Below are 26,609 nucleotides of genomic sequence, written 5' to 3' on the forward strand. Positions count from 1 at the left end.
TGATCAGCCTTCATGGAATCGAAAGGAGGGTCATAAATAAAAATGATAAATTACGCGTAGTAGACCACAGAATCGGGTGACAAGCGACCAGTGCTGTAGCGAACAACGAAGAACATAAAAACAATGATCCACTCCAATAATGCGACACACGGCATACAAAAACTTAAAAATAATTCTGGATAGTCAATTAAAAATGAACACTGCGTTCTTGCAGAATTACACTCACTGTGAACAACATGAATATGAATCATAAGTAAGACAACACAAATACAATGTTTCGAGGTAGTGGCGAAGGTGTAGTTCGAGTTTCTAGAAACTGTTAGAATTCAAAAGCCTCTGCTGTGAATGAAGTCCATCTCTTCCACTGTACAAGATCTTTATGGACGTAATTTTTTTTAATTCACTCGGTTTAGCCAAATGCCAGCGTACTGGAGTTGGGGCGAGGAGGTTCCCACTTTATTGCGCTCTCTTGTAGGCGACACGAAGTTTTACGCGGTCTAAATCTATCGATATTCGTAGAAACGCCTCCTTTTAATTTCTCCTGTCCTGTTTCTCAACCGTCTACTGATTATTAAAATGTAAGTGAATTGACTGAATACTGTAGCGTTTTACTGTACCCTTTCTTTCAAGGCGACTTGTTAACCAATTTACTCCACTACTTATGGAGAAAGCAAAAGTTTAAAGGAATTTTCGAGAAGCGGCAACATTTGACACTGCTTGTTATAAATTAACAATAGAAAGTACGTTAGAATCATCTTTGATTTTGCCTGTTGTCGCACAGATACTTTCGGATTTGGTTTTTACTGTCAGACACACAGTATTGCAATATCTAAAAGCTACACGTCTGACCGGAACCCATGAAGTTTGCTTTGATACATATTTAACATATTTAGTAACTTTTGTGCTAGTTACTGAATTGTCTTGGCCACTATTTTACATGCTGACTTGAATGACTTTTGAGGCAGGCAACCGTGATGTACTCACATACTTGACATTCGCTGAACCAGTCAGGAACGTTCCGTGGCTGATTTTTTTTTTTTTTTTAATGTGTATCTTCAGATAGCGGCTGTATGTTGACAAGTAACATTAGCGTTACTCTCAAGGCATGAAAAAATAATGAGTAAATAAATATTAGAAAATCCTTCACAATGACGGGGCCGTTGCCTGCTGAAATGCTGCCAGTGTGACGATTGTACCCGGAAGTATTCTCGTTAGGTATTCCGATGTTTTTTCGTTGTTCGCTTCTTACTTACTTTACGCGAATAGACCGAGAGGACCGCACGCATCTACGAGGGTGAGTGAATTGAAAACCTTAAATTTGTAATAACAAATCGAAATTTCGCGCCGTTATCCTGTAAGTTGGTAAGCGTGCTAGAAACAACGTGCAGAATGGCCTGTAGGTGACAGCATAGTGCAGATGCGCACATACCGTCGCAGTATCAGTAAAAGATGGCCGCCCCACTTGCGACTTGCACCAGGGAAGAACAGCGTTCTGTTATTCGGTTGTTGCATAGTGAAGGTGTGAAGCCTACTGAAAATCATCGACGAATGAAGGTTCAGTAGGGTGATGCATGTTTCTCACAGCAGCCAGTCTACGAATGGAGTAGGAAGTTCCCAAATGGCGTGACTTCAGTGGAAGATGGTCCTCGTCCAGTTCAGGTACAACGAGTTGTGACTCCACAGAACATTGCAGCAGTCGAAGCCATAGTGAAGGAAAACTGCCGAGTGACACTGAATGACATTGCAGCATGTTTACAGATTTGTCATGGGTCAGCACACCACATTGTGCATGATGTGCTTCAGTTTCACAAAGTGTCTGCAAGATGGGTGCCACGGCAGCTGACTCCTGAAATGAGAGAACGACGTGTTGATGCTTGTGAAGAACTTCTTCGGCGCTTTAAAAGAGAAGGTGATGGCTTCCTTGCAAGAATCGTTACTGGGGACGAAACCTGGATTCACTTCCACCAACCGGAAACGAAGAGAGCGAGCAAGGAATGGTGGCATTCCTCACCACCAAAACCAGAGAAGTTTCGAACAGAACCATCAGCAGGGAAGGTTATGCTGACTCTCTTTTGGGACGAAAACTGCGTCATTTTGGAGCATTAAATGCCCAGAGGGACCACTGTCACCAGTGCATCATACACAGATCTCCGAAAAATCATCTGCTGCCTGCAATCAAATCAAAGCGACGTGGATTGCTGTCAGCAGGTGTCCTTTTGCAACATGACAGTGCAAGGTTCCACACCGCCCGTACAACAGTTGCAACAATCACAGACCTGCATTTTGAGTGTCTTCCTCATCCTCCATACTCACCAGACCTTGCCCCAAGTGATTTCCATATGTCTGTACCACTCAAAGACGTAATGGGAGGAGAGAATGGTCTACCTAACGATCATCTTCCGCGGGGAATAAAATCCATGGATTTCACAGGCCATCGATGTTTATCCATCTGAGCGAGATAATCTGCCATTATAAGCCGTTTGGTTTTCATCAAGCGTACAAAAGTTGATCTGTTGTATACCTTATCCAGTTCAGAATTACGCCGGATCCTCTATTACCCCACGATCTCATCTTGTACCACATCATAGATTTTCCTGAAGACTTTCCTCTTCTTATCTGAACCAAAATCGTTCTCCTGTACGTTATCACTTATGTAGTTTGCTGAATTATTTGCAATGTATTAGCACTTAATGGTTTAATTTAGTACTTCTTTGTGGTGATCCTAAATCAGCCGCAAAGAATCTGTTCATTTCCCTGCTTCTTTAATACACGCCCCTGTCCTGTAAACTAAAATAAAAAGTAAACCTATACCTTTAATTATAATCTTATACATTTCATTGCATATCAAATAAAAGCGGTTTATTAATATAAATGCTTTTACTTCTGTACAGTGTAACCACCCTTTAGTGAGTGGTTATACAGAAACGAATATTAGATTAAATTCTGTAATACGAAATGACCTAAGGGCCAAAAAACGGTAGTAGTATTTCTAAGTAACAGCTAGTTAAAATTTTACAAAGGGTAGATGTTCGAAATAGAGTAACGCAAAGTAGAACAAAAGGAATTCAAGGATGACATAACAGAGCTGCGTTTTGTTCTGAATGTAATATATAAACCAATGCGCAGCATTGTTAGGTCTCTTGAATTTTTGTTTTCAGTGGTCGCGAGAGTATTCGCAGTTCTTCCGTGGTAGTCGGAATTTTGGGATTAGAAGCCTAATTAAACTGCATACTTAGAACTGGATTAGACATTGGAGTGGTGTAGAATAGATTATTTTGGGATCAGAGACGGAGTTAATTAGAGGTGATTGCGTGTACGACCACTGATATTCCAGTGAATGGTGATTGTACGTGTTCAACGAAACGCTACGATCGTATACTTACGATTGTGAAGAGATTTATTGACAATACGAAAACTTTTATGTTGAATTTGGACTTTATTCGCTATATGCAAATTATTAAAGAGTATTGGGACGGAAAATAGTTTGGACCTTGTCACACTAGTATCTTTGCCGCTCGTTTCAAGGTAATTCCGCTAATAAACGAGAAGTGAAAAATAGTGCCCGTTGAAAGACTAAACTTGTGCTGAACAGACATTGAAAGGATTCGAACCCTAATTAATGTTGTGTCGTGAGAATTGAGAAGTTAAGACATTGTAAGGCTCAAAAATGGCTCAAATGGCTCTGAGCACTATGGGACTTAACATATGAGGTCATCAGCCCCCTAGAACTTAAACCTAACTAACCTAAGGACATCACACACATCCATGCCCGAGGCAGGATTCGAACCTGCGACCGTAGCAGTCGCGCGGTTCCGGACATTGTAAGGCCCAGAGACATATTTATAATTTACCGCACATTAATGGCAAAGGACAGTTTCATGGGAAAGCATATCTTTGGTGATAGATACCCGAAGTAATGTAGTACTGACTGTCTGTTATCATACCGAAACAATACACATTAGCATCAACTATCCTTTCATTGATCCCCCAGTGCCATATCACATTAATTCACGAACTTCATTGTGTCAATAAAACAGAAATATACGAGGCATTGCCAGTGTTTACTAAATTCCATAATCAGCTAGTACAAAAACATTAATATCTGTGTACATTGAAGGGTTGTTGAAGGAAGCTGATAAATCTATTTACAGACAGATTTAATAGGATTCAACGAATGCATACAGACTGCTAAAGTAACTACACTCCTGGAAATTGAAATAAGAACACCGTGAATTTATTGTCCCAGGAAGGGGAAACTTTATTGACACATTCCTGTGGTCAGATACATCACATGATCACACTGACAGAACCACAGGCACATAGACACAGGCAACAGAGCATGCACAATGTCGGCACTAGTACAGTGTATATCCACCTTTCGCAGCAATTCAGGCTGCTATTCTCCCATGGAGACGATCGTAGAGATGCTAGATGTAGTCCTGTGGAACGGCTTGCCATGACATTTCCACCTGGCGCCTCAGTTGGACCAGCGTTCGTGCTGGACGTGCAGACCGCGTGAGACGACGCTTCATCCAGTCCCAAACATGCTCAATGGGGGACAGATCCGGAGATCTTGCTGGCCAGGGTAGTTGACTTACACCTTCTAGAGCACGTTGGGTGGCACGGGATACATGCGGACGTGCATTGTCCTGTTGGAACAGCAAGTTCCCTTGCCGGTCTAGGAATGGTAGAACGATGGGTTCGATGACGGTTTGGATGTACCGTGCACTATTCAGTGTCCCCTCGACGATCAAAAGTGGTGTACGGCCAGTGTAGGAGATCGCTCCCCACACCATGATGCCGGGTGTTGGCCCTGTGTGCCTCGGTCGTATGCAGTCCTGATTGTGGCGCTCACCTGCACGGCGCCAAACACGCATACGACCATCATTGTCACCAAGGCAGAAGCGACTCTCATCGCTGAAGACGACACGTCTCCATTCGTCCCTCCATTCACGCCTGTCGCGACACCACTGGAGGCGGGCTGCACGATGTTGGGGCGTGAGCGGAAGACGGCCTAACGGTGTGCGGGAGCGTAGCCCAGCTTCATGGAGACGGTTGCGAATGGTCCTCGCCGATACCCCAGGAGCAACAGTGTCCCTCCCGCGTCCGGCCATCCAGATTTAGGTTTTCCGTGATTTCCCTAAATCACTCCAGGTAAATGCCGGGATGGTTCCTCTGAAAGGGCACGGCCGACTTCCTTCCCCATCCTTCCCTAATCCGATGAGACCGATGACCACGCTGTCTGGTCTCCTTCCCCAAACCAACCAACCAACCAACAGTGTCCCTAATTTGCTGGGAAGTGGCGGTGCGGTCCCCTACGGCACTGCGTAGGATCCTACGGTCTTGGCGTGCATCCGTGCGTCGCTGCGGTCCGGTCCCAGGTCGACGGGCACGTGCACCTTCCGCCGACCACTGGCGACAACATCGATGTACTGTGGAGACCTCACGCCCCACGTGTTGAGCAATTCGGCGGTACGTCCACCCGGCCTCCCGCATGCCCACTATATGCCCTCGCTCAAAGTCCGTCAACTGCACATACGGTTCACGTCCACGCTGTCGCGGCATGCTACCAGTGTTAAAGACTGCGATGGAGCTCCGTATGGCACGGCAAACTGGCTGACACTGACGGCGGCGGTGCACAAATGCTGCGCAGCTAGCGCCATTCGACGGCCAACACCGCGGTTCCTGGTGTGTCCGCTGTGCCGTGCGTGTGATCATTGCTTGTACAGCCCTCTCGCAGTGTCCGGAGCAAGTATGGTGGGTCTGACACACCGGTGTCAATGTGTTCTTTTTTCCATTTCCAGGAGTGTATATAAAATTACTCAGGGAAACAAATTATTAAAAATAGACTGGAACTCAATTGATATCTTACTCCAGAGTAATAAAAAAAAAGACTGTCTTTGGGTCCGTCGTGGTTGAAAGTGTATGAAATATCTCTGAAAAAACGCGATCAATTTTCAACTGCTAGTTCACACGACTAGATTCACAACGTGATTCAGAGATGTTTTATGCCCGATCCACACGGCAGGGAATGGTTCTTAACTAGCCGGGACAATATATACACAAGCTTTTGAGTTCAGCTCCGTTGCGTGGAGAGGTGTTGGTGGTGTGTGGGGGGGGGATGGCGAAGCGATATCTATGCAGTCGCGACGACGGTGTGTGTGCGGGCATAACAGGTCACTGCGTGTTTTGCTGTATCAAATACCGGTTGTTACTATTAAATTCCCTGTTCTTCTTGTTTTGAATGTAAATTTTTTCAATATTTAAAGACACATATGTACGGAAAATGTTGCATGACATACCTTTGTGTTTCTCATATTTTAAAATTGAAGTATTGGCGCATTTTGTTGTGATTTTTTTCTTGTAGAGTATGAGGAAGATAACTCTGTGGTTGAAAGTGGTTATATTGAGAAATGCCCCAGCGATTCAGTCAGTAACGTATAAGAGAGTAAAATAAGTCAACTACGAACTTCGCTTACAGAATGTATTTATTTTTCCAAATCATTCTCTGGAATTAAAAACTGTGTTGTGAATGAAGTTCTGCTGTTCGCTTTGCTCTTGTGATGCACCCTGATCATATACAAAGTTGGTGTGTGCTTTTATGAAATTAGGGCGTCTTATTTGATTGTAGGTTGTAATAAAAAACAGAATTAGATTTTTAGAATATTAGTTTGCGAATGTAACAGAAGGAGTTTCAAAGAGAATATGTGTATAATAATCTTTCAAAGATAACTAATTAAAGGTGAATCACTTGTAATGGAAATTCAAGTGAAGTAGCAGAAAGGAGACTTGCCATGCCTTAGAAATGAAAAACAATATTTATTTATATAAAAGCATGAAAATATTAGCGTAAGTTGAAATGCTTTCGCTATCGAGGAGCTGGGAGTGCTAAGGTGACAGAATCATTTGAACCAGAAAAGACTATTCATCAAAAACAGTACTGCAAAGATGTATGAACTAGCACTTCTTTAATAATTCTGAGAAACTTCAATAACTGGAAAGAGATGAACTGTACACTTTTAAAATTAGAAACTGTTCTATTTAACTGAAGACAACAAACAAACATTGAATGAGGAAAAGAGCAATTTAACTGAAGCTACCAAACAATTAAGCTTGGAATCGAACCCGGGTCCGCCACCGTAGCTGAGTGGGCTGGTATTTAAAAAAAAAGTGTAATATTATATTTATCGCTTTTGTTGGTGGCAAAGCTTCTGAAATGGTAAAATGGTGCAAAGGAAATTTTTACTTGTGGATAATGAAATTTTATATTTCGCCAACCAGTATCAAATTCCCATCAGACCGATGACAACGTTGCCCGACGGCTTTGTTTAGAGGCTAGTAACCGATCTCAAAATTACGCAGTTTGCGTAATTACATTGCCCGGATACTGATAGAAACGACCGGTAAAAGAGATCTCAGGGATGCTGAAATAAAAGTTTGATAAAGTAATAGCCGATAGAACACTAGCAGCGTTCGGCTGTGGCCGCCAAACAGGTCGTCGGCAACTCTCCTTCGCTGCAACCTGAAAAAGCTCTAAAATGCTTCATAATAGTTTGATATGTGGAATTAATGAAAGAGGAAAGTAGATTGTTAAGTTAAACACGGCTATTGTAGTCAAATTAGCGTAACTATTTAATCAAAAGTTATAGCTACGAGAGCGACTCTTTGTGAAACAGCTGTCGAAAACAAACGAGAGAGAGAGAGAGAGAGAGAGAGAGAGAGAGAGAGAGAGCTCACAGCTCCTGCCTTTATATAATCCAAAACGAAATAACGGCTAGTGCCTTCAACTTGTTTTACTGTTTAGATATATAAACATTTCTGTGGAACATTCTTTATCGGAACAGCAAAAAAATACATTCCTTACATTAAATCGAGATCTTTTCTCCCTACTTTACAGATTTATTTACATGGAGAAAATTAATTCTTAATCTATTTTAGCCTCAATAAAATGATTGGGGGTTATTCTGTTTCTTATTCAAAAAAAGCAACATTTCAGCGGGCTCTGTACCAGTCTGGCTCAGTTCAACACCTCACGCGTAGGTACGGAGTTGCTGGACATGTTATAGTTTGTCATCTGTGCGATGGCGGGTATCATTCGATGGAAGACGTTGCTTCATACCCTGGTCAGATTGAACTATGCAACTACACTGCTGGCCACCGTAAATGCAACACCCTGAAGGAAGCATCCGAATCAAGTGAAATTTACACCATGGGTTTGCAGCGATGAGATATGCAACTGATAAGAATTTCAGCACAGACGCACATCACGCGCGCCTGTGGCGCCACCTCATAGCGCCATTTAAGGCTTCGCGATTTCGACGAGTGTACGTTCGGCACGTGTGTTTACCTTGTGGTTGTTTCACAAGACGATCAGTTATGCCTCGTAGACAACAGCGAACATCGTTTGATCAAGTATCCGAGTTCGACAGAGGAAGGATAGTGGCTTACCGAGATTGTGGATTATCATACAGAGAAATCGCTAGTCGTGTTGGACGAAACCAAACAACTGTAATGCGGATATGTTACCGTTGGATGCAGGAGGGTACGACGGACCGACGTGGTCGATCGCATTCACCTCGGTGCACCACTGCACGTGCTGATAGGCAATTTGTGCGCATGGCAGTGACGGATCGCTCAGTGACATCCCGAACCATAGCACAGCACATTGCGTCTGTAACGCATCATCCAGTGTCTGCGCGTACCATTCGACGCCGTTTACAGCAGAGTGGTCTGTCCGCAAGACGTCCATTGCTTCGTCTACCATTGACGCAGAACCACAGACGTCTCCGTCGCCAATGGTGTGATGACAGACGGATGTGGACGGCAGAATGGAATGACGTTGTCATTACTGACGAGGCACGCTTCTGTCTGCAGCACCACGATGGTCGGATTCGAGTGTGGAGACACCGTGGAGAGAGGATGCTGGACAGCTGCATTATGCACCGCCACACTGGTCTTGCACCGGGTATTATGGTATGGGGCGGCATTGGATATTACTCTCGCACGCCTCTAGTACGCATTGCCGGTACTTTAAATAGCCGGCGCTACATATCCGAGGTGCTGGAGCCAGTTGTCCTTCCTTACCTTCAGGGCTCGGCCACAGCCATATTTCAACAGGATAATGCGCGACCACACGTGGCACGCATTGTCCAAAGGTTCTTCGTCAATAACCAGATTGAATTGCTTCCCTGGCAGGCTCGCTCTCCGGATCTTTCGCCGATAGAAAACATGTGGTCCATGGTTGCTCAACGAGTGACCCAGATTACATCCCCAGCTGCCACACCAGATGATCTTTGGCAACGTGTGGAAGCTGCTTGGGCTGCTGTACCCCAGGAACACATCCAACGTCTCTTTGACTCAATGCCGAGACGTGTGGCAGCGGCGATCTCCAACAATGGCGGCTACTCTGGCTACTGATTCTGGCAGGAACCACATGTCACAGACGTCTGTAAACGTAATCATTTGATACTTGGTCAACATGTTATCTACAAAATAAATTTTGTTGTGCTACCTCTTGTCTTTCTTGGTGTTGCATTTACGGTGGCCAGCAGTGTAGATGGCTAGGGCGACGGCGGAAGAGTACCAAGCAATGTTTGATAGATGAATGACGTGGAGCTGCGAAGCAATTTTGTTGCCCAGTTGGTTCAGGGTTTGGTAGTAAATGGTAACATCTTGTGACAAAACATTAGCAGCGATGTCTGGAGGCAGCGATGGATTAATTTCCTAGTGGAATTCAGAGAGGTATTTGGATGTGCTGTCGTTAGTTGTTCAAAAAATGGTTCAAATGGCTCTGAGCACTATGGGACTTAACATCTGTGGTCATCAGTCCCCTAGAACTTAGAACTACTTAAACCTAACTAACCTAAGGACATCACACACATCCATGCCCAAGGCAGGATTCGAACCTGCGACCGTAGCAGTCGCGCGGTTCCGGACTGAGCGCCTGAACCGCTAGACCACCGCGGCCGGCGTTAGTTGTTACTGATGATTTTGTACGCCCTTCTGATACCCAAACCTCCAGATGTGAGACACTCAGATCGGTACCAAACGCTATATGTAGATAGAGTATCAACCAAAACACCGATTTAGTTCGTGCTGTGTGCCGTCGTCCAGTAAAACGTACGTACACGGTAGTTAAAAGTGTCACCATAGCTACGCAGCACAGGAAAAGCGTATCTTTGAGTGACTATATTGTAGCTCAGCGTGTTCGGTCAGAGGGTTATTTGCCCTTTGTAGTAAAAGAAACTGACTGAATGCATCAACGATGAACTTGAACGGGTGTCATGTGACGCCTGCCCAGAACAAACTCAACGAACAATAACGAACAAAATCAGCTAAAAATAAAAGGTTTGGTGAGAAGGTAGAGCGCGTACCAAAGGTTCCGCGTTGATACCCCGCTGATGACAATTTCTTTTAACTGTTTACGCGTGGCACTGTTATGTGGAAAAACGTTTTACTGACATGGAAAAGAACTTTTTGGAATTTGTGGAAATGTTCTTTTGGCATTCTGCTTTCGCCTCGTTAGTTGAACGTCATGTACTTATAATTAACCTTATTATTTTGTTTATTATTAATTATTATTATTATTAGTTACTTCCGCACTTGTTCAGCAATTGCTTCTTTATTTTTCTGTTATGATTGTATATTCTGTGAAAATAAAACTGTACTGTATAGGTTTACTACTTTCAAAGAAACGAAGCGAAAGCAGATAGACCAAGAGAACGTTGCTGTAAACTCGAAATAGTTCTTTTATATGTCATATAAACACGTTGTCCCGTATATTACTTCCACGCATAACACAGTAAAAAAATTTCGTCGTAGTTGAGTTTAAACCGGGTATTTTCGGCACGGGGATCTAAAGGGCTACCAACTTCCCCACAGGAAGCAACATGCGTGAGTACTTTCCTGTACTCCATGGTTCAGGTATTACTTCTAATTAACGATTACGCCCGTTCTTCTGGACAACAGCACTTAGTAAGAACTAAATAGGAGTTATGGTTGATACTCTATCGACCATACAATGTTTGATACCGATCTGAGTGTCTGACATCTCGGGGTTTGAGTGTGAGGAGAATCGCCGTGCAGTGGATCAAGCCCAAGTCACCCTTACTTGCTGTATCTGCGAGACATATTGTAGTGGACTGACAAGGCAGCCAGTCCACAGTGACGGGTAGCCGAAAGGGCACACGTACACACACGCCGACTGGCGTTAAGTCTGGAACAGGATTCGTAATGAATGTGATAAAGAAAAGAACGTAGCTACTAGAACACTTAACTTTTATATCGTCCTTTGGTATACAGCATTCTTGATGATACAAGTGAGACTATCTTGAGATACTTGCAATGGTACAAATGGCGCCTTGCTAGGTCGTAGCCATTAACTTAGCTGAAGGCTATTCTAACTGTCTCTCGGCAAATGAGAGAAAGGCTTCGTCAGTGTAGTCGCTAGCAACGTCGTCGTCGTACAACTGGGGCGAGTGCTAGTCAGTCTCTCGAGACCTGCCTTGTGGTGGCGCTCGGTCTGCGATCCTGACAGTGGCGACACGCGGGTCCGACATGTACTAATGGACCGCGGCCGATTTAAGCTACCACCTAGCAAGTGTGGTGTCTGGCGGTGACACCACATTCCTCCCCCGCAAATCGGCGAACGGTCGTGCGATAAGGCTTCCGCCCGCCGTGGGGAGGACCCCATGTTGACGTATGCGATGAGGTGGGGAGCCTAACAACAGGCGAGGCTGTGCCACCCGCACCCGGCCATTCGGTCCGAGGGGAGCTAGGAAACGCCTGGAAACCTAGTCCAGGGTGCACGTCAACATGCGGTGTATGCGCCCGTAATGAGACAGGAGGGGCCGAAGGGTCGACCGCCATTGCGTCGGGGGATCCGACGCGCGATGACGACATCTGGGCCGGAGCGGGCAAGAGTTCCATGGCGGAGGACAGCTGGTCACGGGAAGCGATCGCGTGACCCAGGGAGGCGCTGGGCGGCTGCAGCGAAGCGTCCACCGCGGGCGGCGGGAGAACAGACGGCATGTCGCCATGAGGCAATAGGGAAGGCAGCGTCGGTAACACCTGGGGATGAGGCGAGCCAGTAGATGGGTCCCCAGGGCGCTGACCGGACGGCACCGTCGCTGAAAGCAGACGGGGAGCGGCAGAACCCAGGCGACGACAGAGGCGCAGCTGATTTACGTAGATGCCGATGCACCTCACCAGAGGCCCCCAAAACCAATACATCGCGCGGCCGAGGCAGCAAAGAATGCGCCCTGCGAGCCAACGCCGTGAACCTCGATAGTTGCGATAGAAGACAACATCGCCAGGAGCAAAAGCAGGAGTCTGCCGCTGCACAGGAACCTGATACGGCGGATGCAGCAAAGACATCAAGGTTCGATGAGGACGACCGTGGAGCAACTCAGCCGGCGAGCGACCATCGCGGGGCTGAGAGCGATACGAGGACAAAAAGAGCAATAACGCGTCCTCCCGAGAATGCGACTCTTTCAACTTCAACATCTGTGACTTGAAAGTCCGGACCAATCGTTCAGCGGCACCGTTTGACCGAGGCGAAAACGGCGCGGATGTCAGATGTTGAATACCATTGGCCTTGCAGAATGACTGAAATTCTGCGGACATGAATTGTGGGCCATTGTCGGAAACAATAGTCTGTGGAAGACCTTCAATGCAAAAAATAGCAGACAACGCTTGGATTGTGGCAGAAGACGTCGTGGAAGACATCCGGACAACAAATGGAAAATTACTGAAGGAATCGACAACAACCAACCATCGAGCATTCCAGAAGGGACCAGCAAAATCGATATGTAAGCGTTGCCAAGGGGAAGTGGCTTTTGGCCACGCAAAGAATTTCCGCGGTGGTGCGGATTGTTGTTCGGCACACGCCATGCAAGAAGAGCACATATTCGTAATCGCAGCATCGATGCCGAACCAAGTACAGTGCTGACGAGCAAATTGTTTCGTACGCACGATACCCCAATGTCCTTGGTGGAGAAGCTTTAAGACAGAGGACTGTAACGATTGTGGGACCACGACCCTGGACTGATCATTATCAGAACGCAACAACAAAACACCACGCCGTTCAAAAAGTCTCTCCTTGTGAGCAAAAAATCGGCGAACCAACGGATCCTCGATCCGTGACTTTGACAAGGGCCATTGCGTAGCAACAAAACGCAAAACGGTAGCAAGGACAGGGTCAGCAGCTGTGGCTGTAGCTACACGACGAAAATCAACCGGAAACGAGTCGACCACATCATCGGTTTCCGAATCAATGAACATGCAAGCAAGTTCGGAAGAATCGAATGCTTTAGCCTCAGCAACAGGCAAACGGGACAACGCATCAGCGTTTCCGTGCTTAGCAGTGGACCGATACAAGATATCGTAGCGGTTGGCGACCTCATAACGCAATGCGTGTGGAACATTGCGCGCTCGGAAAAATTTCGGTTGCGCGTTGACTTTCAGTTCCAAATGTGCTGTATAGTTCGTAGCATAACCAAGGCCCGGTGCAAAAATGTCTGCAAATTCTTCACACAGACTAGAAACACTGGCTGAAGGCACAGTCTGAGTCACTGATAGGACCTGATTGACTATAGACATGTTAAACAACTGAAATAAATCTAAACCAAACAAGTTCACTGCAGAAGAAGAACGAAGGACGTAAAAAGACACAAGTTTTGTTTGTCCCTTGTATGTGGCAAGAAGAGTGCACTGTCCTAATACAGGGATAGCTTGTCCAGAGTAACTATTTAACTGAACAGTTGCGGCACGCAACGGAGGTGCGCCCAGTTGTTTGTACGTGGCGTGATTGAGCAATGAAACTGCAGCTCCAGTATCGAGCTGGAACGGTATCACTTTGCCTTCAAAGTCCAAGTCGACAAAAAGTTTATTGCCCTGCTGACGACAAGAGCGACTGTTTTGTGCAACTTTAACAGACACTGGTACAGAATCACGTGCGACGTGACGGGATTTCCGTCGACGTCGACGCACACTTTTTGTAGGACGAACACAGTCACTGTTAGCGAGAGGAACACTGGACAGGGCGGAATTAACTACATAAATGTCCATGGGCGAAGGTTCACGAGCCGGATTTTCCTTGGTTCGATTCCGGCGCGAAGCAAAGGGCCTGGAATGGTTGTGATTGTCTGATCGGAGCTTTTTCTGGCAAACACTTTGAACATGCCCTTTCTTATTACAGAAAAAGCAAATAGCTTGGCGTGACGGGCAATTGTCACGCGAATGTCTAGTTGCACACCGCGGGCATGATTTCACTGCATTTGCATGCCTACGCGGCACACGTGTGTGAGAGCTAGGCCGCAGCTGCGCGGATGTGCGCGAGGGCAGGTTAGCGTTCCGTGCAGCGGGCCCGGCGGGCCGGTTAATGTGACACATGGCTGGTGAAGTTGCAAATGATTCCTGAGCGAAGTCAAGTGTGTCTTGCCTATCCAATATGTCGATCACTTGTTGAAGGGAGGGATTAACTAGTTTCAAAATCTGTTCCTGTATGCGAACATCAGAAACATTCTGTGCAATTGCATCACGCACCATAGTATCTGAATAAGGGAGGCCACAGTCACATTCAAATGCACACTCCCTAGTAAGTCCTTGCAAAGTTGCAACCCACTCCCGATTAGTTTGACCGGCCGCACGTTTTGTACGAAAGAACGCATACCTTTTTGCAATGACATTGACTGTTTCCTTGAAATAGGCATCTAAAGCAGACAAAATTTCTTCGTATGACAGAGGTGCTACGTCGCGTCGGGGAAACAATTTCACTATCACACGGTAGGTGGACACACCTACACACGAAAGCAAAAACGGCTGCCGCTCAGTACCTTGAATTCTGTAGGCGACGAGATGAAATCCAAATTGTCGAGACCATTCCGGCCATGTTTCTTGGGTTGAATCAAAACTACGGAAGGACGGTGCAACTGCGTGTTGTGGCGGCGGTAGCGATGAAGCGGCGGCGGCCGCATCGTTTTGCAGCGCACGTTGACCCTGGACGAGCTGTCCCAGGGCATCCAATAACGCCTGCGTCTGCTGATTCTGCAAGCGATAAAATTCGGACAGTACATCTGGAGAATGTGGCGAAGCCATGACACAAGCAAATTAATACAATACGAACGCTAAAGTCCCTTTTGAGACTCGTCGCCAATGTAGTGGACTGACAAGGCAGCTAGTCCACAGTGACGGGTAGCCGAAAGGGCACACGTACACACACGCCGACTGGCGTTAAGTCTGGAACAGGATTCGTAATGAATGTGATAAAGAAAAGAACGTAGCTACTAGAACACTAAACTTTTATATCGTCCTTTGGTATACAGCATTCTTGATGATACAAGTGAGACTATCTTGAGATACTTGCAATGGTACAAATGGCGCCTTGCTAGGTCGTAGCCATTAACTTAGCTGAAGGCTATTCTAACTGTCTCTCGGCAAATGAGAGAAAGGCTTCGTCAGTGTAGTCGCTAGCAACGTCGTCGTCGTACAACTGGGGCGAGTGCTAGTCAGTCTCTCGAGACCTGCCTTGTGGTGGCGCTCGGTCTGCGATCCTGACAGTGGCGATACGCGGGTCCGACATGTACTAATGGACCGCGGCCGATTTAAGCTACCACCTAGCAAGTGTGGTGTCTGGCGGTGACACCACACATATCAGGATGTTAAGGCCAGTACGTGCTATATGCTGCAGTCGCGTAAGAAGGTAAAGGTTGACAAAGATGACATTTTTGGATGCGATCAAGATGTATCAAGTTTTGCCTACGTGAGATGGCTTTTATATTTTGCATCTTAATGCGCCAGTTCATCCTCCTCATATCGTTTGGGCAGAAATCCACAGATGTTTTCGGATATACGTTCGTTGCAACCAGCGGTGTTGTTGTTCGTGCAGATGCCGACATGTAGGTGAGACTACAAATTTGTCTACGTTCAACCTTACACTGCCGTAGTAGAATCTGTTGCGCGAGTTGTGTGTTTCCGTTGTCTTGGAGTAGCAGGGTGTCATAATCTGCGTAGCCTTGGACATCTGTTTTGAGGACATATAGATTGATGCTCGACAGAGTGTGTTGGACTTGTTGCAGCAAGGATTCCATGGTGACCACGAACAAGCCAGCAATAAAGGCCAACCTTGTCAAAGGCCTGTTTGAAAAATGATTAGTTTCTTAACGTTTCATCTGTTTTTAATCTCGATTCTGAGCAACTGATACATGTGTCGATGAAATCAGTGAAGGTGGAGTGTAAATCGGGAGCAGATAGTATATGCATTAGGCTAACTTAGGTCTTAAAAGACGATGGTGTTGATGGGTTTGGTTGTCAGAACATGTATATGGGACCGAATATTCGTCATTGAGAGTACGTTGTTAAGAGTACCCATCAACAATTTGAAGTCGGAATTTAACAACGTAATTGACCTTGAGTGCCATCCAAGCACGTCTCCCTACCCGCTTCCACTGTTCTGATTCCGCCAGTACCTCAACTCCACCTTTTAAACTTATTAGGAATTCTCCCGTGGAAGGCAAAGGTCCCAGCTTCGAGACTGGTACACTGTTTTAATCTGCCAAGAAGTTTCAGATCAGCACATACATTTGATCCAGAGTCCTGTGACACGTACACTGAACTAGTCGTTCTGGAACACAGATTTTTGTGAAGAATGGTCCCAGCCGTTTGGCGAATAAGTAAACAAATGCTCAGCATGATCAATAGTAATTCATCTAACCATTTTGATGCATCAACATCATGGCGCCAGGCTTTAGGCCATTCCCTGCATGCAAGAGATCACTCTCCAAATGGATACTCGCCCGCATAGTGCGTGTCACCTTCCGTCCTTGTCACACCGAAGTATTTCGATTTCTATCGTATCTATGGAACCAAGATGAGAAATCAAGGGAAACATCACACTATAAAGAAACTTTTATGAATTTCTAACTGTGGGATTAAACAAAGCATTTAAAAACTGTGACGAATATCAACAACCAGGGTGCCCAGCAAACAATTTAAGAACACCAACCCGAGAGGCTCCTATCAATATAAATACACAGCGACACAGTGGACCAAGGCCTAGGAAGAAAGCTACAGCTGCCGGTGGATGTGGCTTCCCAGAGACACCCAACTGCAATGAAAGTTCAATTTTGAATATCAACAAAGTACAAGGATCATGAATACGAAAACTCAAAGATTTTTAATGAGTGTTATTGTACCCACAGGCTGCCACCTACGACACACCACCAAACCATATAGGCGTGTATTGTTGGTTGCCACAGCTGAGATCCGCGAGATCGTCAGAAACATTCCAGTGTTGGCGCAAGCACGCTGGATTCTTTTCAGCCTACCCTCCAGCAACCAACACGTACGATGAAACGCGAGCGTTGCCAGTAGCAGTGCGCATGTCTCAGTAAAAAGCGCTGCAATCGTGGGCACAACTTCTTCTTGGCGAAATCAGATGCGTGCTTCACGCTGCACCTTATCCTTCAGCTGGGCTTGTGTGTGAGCCGCTGCCTGGTCAAACTCAAACCAATGTACACTGTGGGCTTACACTGGCGTGCTTAGAAGCCATCAATCGGAACTAACACTCTGCTCTTACTCACCATCTGGACATTCTGCTAATCGTCAATCAGAGTTCATCCTTGTGCCCTTGTCTCAGTGGACTTTGCCTCAACCATCCCTGAGCTGCTGCCTCGCTAAACCTCACCTCAATCACCCTTGAGCCCACCTTTCTGGAGCATGTGAACTGTCTTTGACCCCACACCTCATTGGACCTCATCTCATCTACCCTTGAGTCTGCGTCTCATTGGATTTCACCTCAACCATCCTTGAGCACACTTGACCCCATCTAAACTGTCGCTGATCATACATCTTGCTGGATGTCTACTATCCTACATACCAGACATTGCTAGACCTTGTCTCAAACATCCTTGAGTCCAAGTCTCAGTGGACCTTGTCTCAACCATTCTTGAGCCCACGTCTCACTGGACCTTGGTTCAACCATCCATGAGCCAACCTTTCTGATCTTCATCTCAACCATCCCTGAGTCAATGCTTCATTGGTATTTATCTGAACCGTTCATGAGCCCATGTCGTACTGGACTGATCTTAAACCTTCTTGAACCCAATCCTTACTGGATCTCACCTCAAATGTCCTCAATCACTTGCCTTGATGACCCTCATCTCAACTGTCCTTGAGCCCATGCTTTGCTTGACCTTGTCTCAACTGTCCTTGAGCCCATGCCTTGCTAGGCCTCATCTCAAATGTCCTCCATACCACACCTCGCTGGACCTTGTCTGACTTGTCCTTGGACCCACCTCACTAAGCCCTGTCACAACCTGTCTGCAGTCCTTGCCTTGTTGGACCTAATCTCAACTGTCCTTAAGCTCTCCCTCACTCCCATGCCTCACCGGTCATCACCTGAACGATTCGTGAGCCCACACTCTTTGGATCTGATCTCAACTGTCCTCGCCCATGCATCTCTGGACCTCATATCATTAATCCTCGAACCCATGCCATGCTGGACCTCATCTCAGCTGACCTTCAGCCTAGGCCTCACTGGACCTTGTATCAACCATTCTCAATCCCTCACCCTGCTGGGCTTCACCTTCAACCATCCTCAAGGTAACCATTTCACTGGATCTTATTTTCAACCATCCACGAGCTCACTGTCTCGCTGGACTACAGTGTCAGGGATAGACTTTCAGTCAAGAATCTTTCAGTACCATGTCAGTGTTGATTTCATGCTGAACCAAGTAGAATGAAATTATATCCCAAAAACTTGTGTTGTATGTTGTTCATTAGACTTAGTGAATGTATCATTGTTCCTAACTACCTGAGTGCATCCATTGCAGCGGATTGCTCACCTTGGTAGCAAATACAAAAAGTTTGAAAATTGGCTGTTAAATTGTAACTTTCGTTATTCAGTTTTGATATTCTACAATTCAGTGATTTTTCGCGTGCTAGCTGTTGTAGGGTTACTGCAGAGATGCGCTTCTGTACCAGGTATCGACAACAACCAACTTTTTACCTTTCATTGTTAGTCAGTAAGATTTACAGGATTCATGCTTTGCACATCTGGGTAATCAGATCATTGTGAATAAGTCAATGTGAACTCTGCCTGGTCACAAGGAATGCTGGAACCCGTGTTTGAATAGTACTTACTCTTGTGTTTTTGTGGCACAGAAAAGTGTTTGGGTTGAAGGCTATTGCAGGTCGCTGAATTTGCTGCATGGTGAGATTGTAGCATATAGTTGGGTTGTGGGTAGGCAATGTAAGTCTGTAATTTAATTTCGTTAATCATTCATGACACAGAGATGAGACTGAGAATTGTATATGCGGTTGATAAGATTAACAAGAGGTCGCAGCGAAAGCCTTCACGTGCTCAAAGTTAGATGTGTTACGGAATTATGCCCCTTATTTTTCGTTGTATTTCAGGTACACTGAGCGCTGTGGTCATGTAGTCTTTATTTTTTCCCAAAGACAACTGTCCATCTCTTGCTTTGTTGTCGTTTTCCATCTTCTGATGTACTGCAATTTCTAACAGTCTGTATCATCCGATTTGTATATTCTAGTGTCTGTTCCTACTATTTTTCTCCTTCTGTTGTGGCTTCCAGTACCAAGTGAACTATTTCTGAATATCGCAGTAGGCGTCAAATTAGCCTGACCCTTCCTTTGGTAGCTGTCTTTAATTGAAGTTGTTACGTTACTAGTCATAGATCGTACTCTGCTTTTCTCCAGGGGTATTCCACTTCAGTTTTACGTCACTGAGTGGAGGGGAGGGGTGGTCTTGATTTGCTCTCTCGCCAGTCAAAGAATCATAGATTAAAAAAGGAACGAGAAACATTCGTCTGATTTTTATGTACTTAGAATTTCCTGAGCATCGAAATATCGCTCGGGTATAAATAAACAATTTTTTTGTATTTCAAACAGGACATCGATCTGATTTCATACAGAATCGCATCCCTTTCTATCATGATGCCATCTTATTCTACGTTCTTCTTATATTTCTCGTGCAGACTGAACGAATTGTTTTCCTCCTCTATCCCATCCACTCGATGAGACGTCTACTGCATTGTTAACTTCTGCCCTGAAACTCACAGAACCGCTTCCAGCCTGAAGTCGTTAACAATGAAATTAGTCGTAAATGGAGGACGTCATGGAAGAATGCAGAATATAATATGCACATGTTTCCTCGCTATCAGCACGGACGACAGTTTGCAGTAGTGGCAATTCGCACCGTACTGGCTCCCTTGTGGGGGTAGTGGCCCAGTTCTGCAGTGCTCGATGCAGCCACACAGCTGCATATGATATCGATTGATTCTACAGTCGCAGCCTCGCCTCGAGTGGAATGCCATTTGTTCTTTTAATTTCAGTTGTGAAATTACGAACCTGCTGTGAAGAATCTAGGATGCAGGAAAACTTCGCCTATGGTTTGGTAAAATAATCTCTTACTAACGAAATGGGTCGATCACCTTCAGAACAGTGCTATAGTGCACACGTGTTCAAAAGACTGTACAGCCGTTATGTTCGGCTGACGCTGTCAAAAACACAGGCTGAGTGTGCATCGTTTCGCATATTATGTTTAAGAGAGGGAACAACTCTTAGCAACAGCCAAACCCTTTACTAAAGTTATTGACGAAACTTGTAAAATTTTATGAAAGCTTACGACGAAACATTATTGTTTTGATGATATGTATTCTTTCTCAAAAATTAGCAATACTGACAACGATGATTTACTGAATGGACATTTTAAAACAGGAAAAACTGTAGTTCAACACGAGGAATATAAAGCAAAATTTTTGCTTTATCATACTTAGAAACAACACCGCTTAAATTTTGATGGTTAAGTTGAAGCCATCTCACATACAATGTCAGATAAACAACATTTTTGACACACTCGACGAAGCAGTCGCATTTTGTGATCCCAGAGCAGCAATAGCAGCAGTTATCTCACAAGCTCCAAAAATCTTCAGACTGAATAAGTTGAAGAAGTAATTCAACAACAACAAAAGAACAAGACAATTGTAATTTAGTGGATATCATCTCACTATGGCTTAGACGGGAATGTGGAAGCAAATTTTCTAGAGCCTAAAGGACACAAACATTGAACAGATTGCAAGAACTAATGTCGTATTTTACAGTGAAATGCACTGTTAACAACATATTTCGAGACAAATTAAAACAAAATTTTATTTGAGGTGAACATCTGCAGAAGCCAAATTACAGCAACATATTTCGATAAGAATTAAAACGATACAATAAAATTTCAAGTGAGGGAAATGTCTTCAAAAACCTGATGGAGCGACTCACTAATGCCTAGTGAACCGATAAGAGAAATAATAGCCTTATTATGCTTGCCTACTTGACATGACTGTTTGACCCCTCACCTTTCGTCTCCATAATGTGTTCTGTGTAGCAAGACTGGTTCGATAATGAACAAAGAACATTTAAAAGAGCGTAGAAAATTAAGTGATTGCAATTTTCATTTATAAACATTGTCTTGGGAAGCAAGAATGCGAATGCCAATAAGTCACGTGCCTAAATATTAAAATAATAATAGTAATAATAATAACGACCTTTTTAGATGAAGATTCATACTACTAAAATGTAAGTACATTATAAATTTGTAATTCCATCTCATTATTGGCTGACATTATACTCACAGACCATCAACACTGGTTGGCTTTTTTTCTCTATAAAACAAACACCATCATACTTGATAAGTTTGCACCTATGTGAGCTGGTTCAAGAATCTTTCCAGTTGTTAGCTTAGATATAATTAATAAAATGTATAGTTATGAATTAAAAATGAGAATCCAATGAATTACATTTTCAAATTAATTGAATTTTTCGAACAATAATATTAAATCGGAAACACTTCCCTGATGTTCTGAAAAATATTATTCATTTGGAAGAGCAAGAGGGAGCAGATTAGCGTTTAACATCCCGTCGACAACGAGATCATTAGAGACGGAGCACAAACTCGGATTAGGGAAGAATGGGAAAGTTAATCGACTGTGGTCTTTCAAAGGAACCTTTCCGGCATTTGCCTTAAGTGATTTAGGGAAATCACAGAAAAACTAAATCTGGATGTCCGGATGCGGATTTGAACCGTCGTCCTCCCGAATGCGATTACAGGGTGCTAACCAGTGCGTCACCTCGCTTGGTTACTATCATTTTCGTCACGAAGTGAGTTTCCTTTTCTTAGACGATCTTCAAGTGACAACTGAATGTCGCAATAACAGATAAAATGATGTGTAACTTTCACAGAAATTAACTGAACAGAACATACAAAATGTACAAAAATGATGGCCTTTAGAGCGTTTACAAAAGGAATTATTATATTCTTATGTTACGCACATATCGTCCCATTTAACAAAAAAGCAAAAATAAAGCTTTTTGTGTTATATCGGATGAAAAGGAAAAAGTCGATTTACCAATGCAATTAAATTACATTGGTGAATTCAATCATAACTGGGACTTAATTTAGACACATTACGTTTTTATGTTACGCAAATATCGTTATATTTAACAGCAACATAAAATTAAAATTAAATTTTATATTGAAGTGAAATTCATTACATTTAACAAAAGAAATAGAAATAGAATTTACTTTTGTAACATAACATTTGCGTAACTGAAATGTAATTTAACAAAGGAATTGGGGAAACTGTGTTTGGTCACTTAAAGCTAAGCTGAATTTCTCTGTCACATGTTCACTGATTTCAAGTATTTCCAGCAGTATCATCTTTCTGGTTTTACAGCCAGCATGTGGAATCGTCTCTCAAACCTGTTCCTTATCTGACTCTCCCTTTCAGACCGAAATATATACTATCATACTTACCATTTTCAGTAATAGCTACAGCTCTGACCTAACAGATGATATTCTAATATTCTACGAAGAAGGAAAATGCGTAGGAGGGTGGTGCTTCTGAACGTTGGCCAAAGGCAACCTGTCGGTAGTTGCAAAAACGGATATGCTAGCCCATATGTTGACAACTTCTTAGATATCTCTACAAAAAATTTAAGGTCTCCCAACTAAAAAACTGCAGGGTAGCTAGATTATTATTCAACAGTAAAGACAAAATGAAACCTTTGGCACCATGTGGTGTGTAAAAATCACCAGGAAGTACCGTGGAAATGTAAACGTCGGTCAGTCGGTCAGTGCTGTGGCAGTTAAGTTATCGTAACATGAGAGGAGCTGGAGTATAGGAAACACAGATGCAACCTCTGCCCAACACTTGTAACGAAATTCACCGATTCGATGTAGACTGCGACGTTTTACATATTATTAAGGAAAACAGAAACATGATGCTGCTCGAAAAACTACAAACTACAAAACTACAAATAGATGAAACAGAATACTAGCTTAGTTTTAAATGATCAAACGCAATTTGCTTTTTCCCCTCTGTTAAATTAAGTTTCACTTATGAAAATGTTAGATTACAAAGCACATTCAATTTCATTTCTTCACATTTAGCTACATTAACGAATTCTACGTACCACAAAAATCATTAATTTTAATTTTTTAATACGAAGTCAACCATCCTTCTTGTCCAACACTTCCTTGAGTCGTCGAGGAATGGAAGAGACGATGGAGGTATCTGAGTGGTGATGTCGTTGCAACTCTCCCACAAGTCAAAATAGGTCTCTTTTGCGTACGATCCTGACATAGCTCCTAGTCTCGAACCATTAATGTCGCAACTTCCTCTTCCAGATATAAGTCTAGATACTTCGTGGGCTATTCCAATGCCGTTACCTGTAGATGTAAGTGCGATGTGTGTACTTTGCTGTTATTTATGATGTTGCTTATAGACATATATTCTGCAGAATTAAATCGACCTGTTGGAAACACACGTTCTTCCAAAACATGAATGCACTCTTCTGAGTCCTTTCTGGAGGGAACTTCCAGTTCTCTCACTCGAGGCGTGGCCATCCTACCTCAAACAGCCAAGCTTATCCTTCGGCTTTGTGCTGTGGAAGCAATGTGATTTGGGGAAAAGGGAGTGTTACTTGTACTCCATAAAGTCCGTCGTCCTCTCCTTACAATTAATTTTATCAGATAAGGAAGTAACCGTCTTTTTCAACCGAATGTTTTATTTCTGTCAACCAAACATGTTTCAGCCATTCATGGTAGGCATCTTCGGCGCTCTATAACACAAAGAAATTACTTAGTTATACATATTTTGATTGGCTATCTATATTGATTTTTGACAGCTCATTTAAAAGATCTAGCTATTTACAAATATTTACAGCTCCCATAACGCCTAAGTCAGCTCTACGCCATGTGAGCAAGACCATGAGCAGAGTGCTTAAGTACAGGTTATATGCAGTGAAATATTTAAAGGTGACTTATCAACTACAAACCTATCCTACTCTACAAAATTTTGATACCTCAATAGGTCATGAAATTGAATGTAAGCGTAAGTAAAAAATTACACAGCCATATATTTGCAAATAGTGAAATAACATAAATGAGCTGCCAAGAATCACTGCAGATCTATAAAAATATGTATAATTAAATAATTTTCTTTGCATTATCGAGAACTTATGATGTCTACCATGAATAGACGAAACGTTTTTGGTAGACGAAAATAAAACATTGGGTTGTTAAAGACAGAACTTTTTCTTACCTATATGATACAGTTTAACAGAAGCATCAAGTAGCTGGAAATATTAAGAATAAAAACATAAATTTTTCGTCGGGCGATTCTCAGAAGTCTTTTCTATTTGCAAATTCCTGGGGACAGATCAGCATTCGTGCCTCTCGATGGTATAAAGGCTTGTTTTCTTACAGGACAAATAACCGCCCGAAATATCACATGGCCAGCCTTCCCTTGTAAGTTTCAAAACAAAACAAGAGATTGTGGAAGGCCACATCTCTGCACCCAGAAGTCATTCCTATATAAATGCACCTCATGAGAGGATTACTTGATGACTTGCAGCACTAGCTCCAATGCAGGTTTTGATCTGAATGTCATGTAATTTTCCTGCTTTTTGTTTGTTTTTTATTTTCTCACACCACGGAATTATCCGCGCAATGAAATATGTTGAGAAATGCATGTAACTTTCTCGATTCTGAAAGTGGGGATGTTTCTGCGTGTTTCGTGCCAGTTTACTGTTTAAGTCACTAGTAGTTTATTTACGTAGCACCTATGACTCGGTACCGATCTCAAGCAATGATACTGCCAGTCTTTTCCACCCTGCACCGGAGTGTAATACCAAAACTGGGATGTCACGCCAGAATCAGTCACGTGACACACTGAATCAATCGCTTCACTGTGACGGAAGTCGTACTCTATATCTATCTCTCTTACTTCCATTTTTCCTTGATGTGTGTATGGCACAAACTTAATTGTGTTCACGAGGGATGGTCATAATGTTTCAGTTCTTTTTTAATTTTTGAATTTGGCCAACCATGAACCGCAAAGAATTTGAGACTTTTTGACTTTTCTTTTCTTCCCCTCCCGGAATCTCTTCATTCTTTCACTTCTGTGTTTCCTCTGCCCCTCAGAAATGATCCTCCTGTTTGATGGTTTGTATTGAAATCGTTTTATACTGTTCACTCTGCTTCTGAACTCTCTTCAACTGTGGACCCTCTATGACGTAATTTCAGCTTCTACTGCATCCCTCTTCACCTCATCTGCCCATTTAGATGTGCCTTTAACCCAACGATGTAGCTGAAGATACTTTTGGTCAATGTGAATCATTATTCCTTAGAAGCTGTCCGTAGAAATTCTACCTCTTCCTCCTCATTGTGTCCGTGATCTTTTCAGTGTACTTCTAGAGCTCTTCGTTTTCCCTTTTCTTCCAAGTCCCATCCGTAATCTTCCGTGACCGGAGTATTTTCCTTTATTTCTTTTCGAGTTCTTGAAGTTCCTCGTTTTTATGTAAAATAAGACGCCCGAGACGTACAATGCTTCAGGTTGTACTACCGAATTATAGTGTCTGATTTTGTCCTTTTAGTATGGTGCCCGTTTGCTGTATCTATTCGGGTTACCTTATAGGGCAGGTCTAGTTTTCTGGCTATTCCTTTGTTTGCCTCCTTATCCTATCTGTTGTCTTGTATCCATTACCCCAGGTATTTAAACTTCGCCGCCCTTTCAATCTTCCCACGATTTACTTCCACATATCTCTCACTTCGGTGCCTGTACTTCATACAATCTGTCATTTCATAAGAAAATTTGAAGACCCGCTTTTTTCTGCGATTTCATGAAGACTCTCAAGCACCTTTGGGCTATCTTCTTGGTAGTTGGCTAAGGGAGGAAGGTCAGCACCCAAAGCTAAATACAATACTGGCCATTAACATTGCTACACCACGAAGATGGCGTGCTACAGACGCGAAATTTAACCGACAGGAAGAAGATGCTGCGATATGCAAATGATTAGCTTTTCAGAGGATTCACACAAATTTGGCGCCGGTGGCGACACCTACAGCGTGCTGACATGAGGAACGTTTCCAACCGATTCTCATACACAAACAGCAGTTGACCGCCGTTGCCTGGTGAAACGTTATTGTGATGCCTCGTGTAAGGAGGACAAATGCGTACCATCACGTTTCCGACTTTGATAAAGGTCGGATTGTAGCCTATCGCGATTGCGGTTTGTCGTATCGCGGCATTACTGCTCGC

The 26,609-nt window shown here is 43.8% G+C and overlaps 1 protein-coding gene across 2 annotated transcripts in view; it reads right to left on the minus strand.

Moving 5' to 3' along the window:
- LOC126194911 (synaptotagmin 1) overlaps positions 1 to 26,609 on the minus strand; it is a 1,052,777-nt gene that overhangs the window by 474,168 nt on the left and 552,000 nt on the right. The gene's annotated exons all lie outside the window — the stretch shown is intronic.

This window comes from Schistocerca nitens, chromosome 7, assembly GCF_023898315.1.
Source record: "Schistocerca nitens isolate TAMUIC-IGC-003100 chromosome 7, iqSchNite1.1, whole genome shotgun sequence".
Classification (NCBI taxonomy): domain Eukaryota; kingdom Metazoa; phylum Arthropoda; class Insecta; order Orthoptera; family Acrididae; genus Schistocerca; species Schistocerca nitens.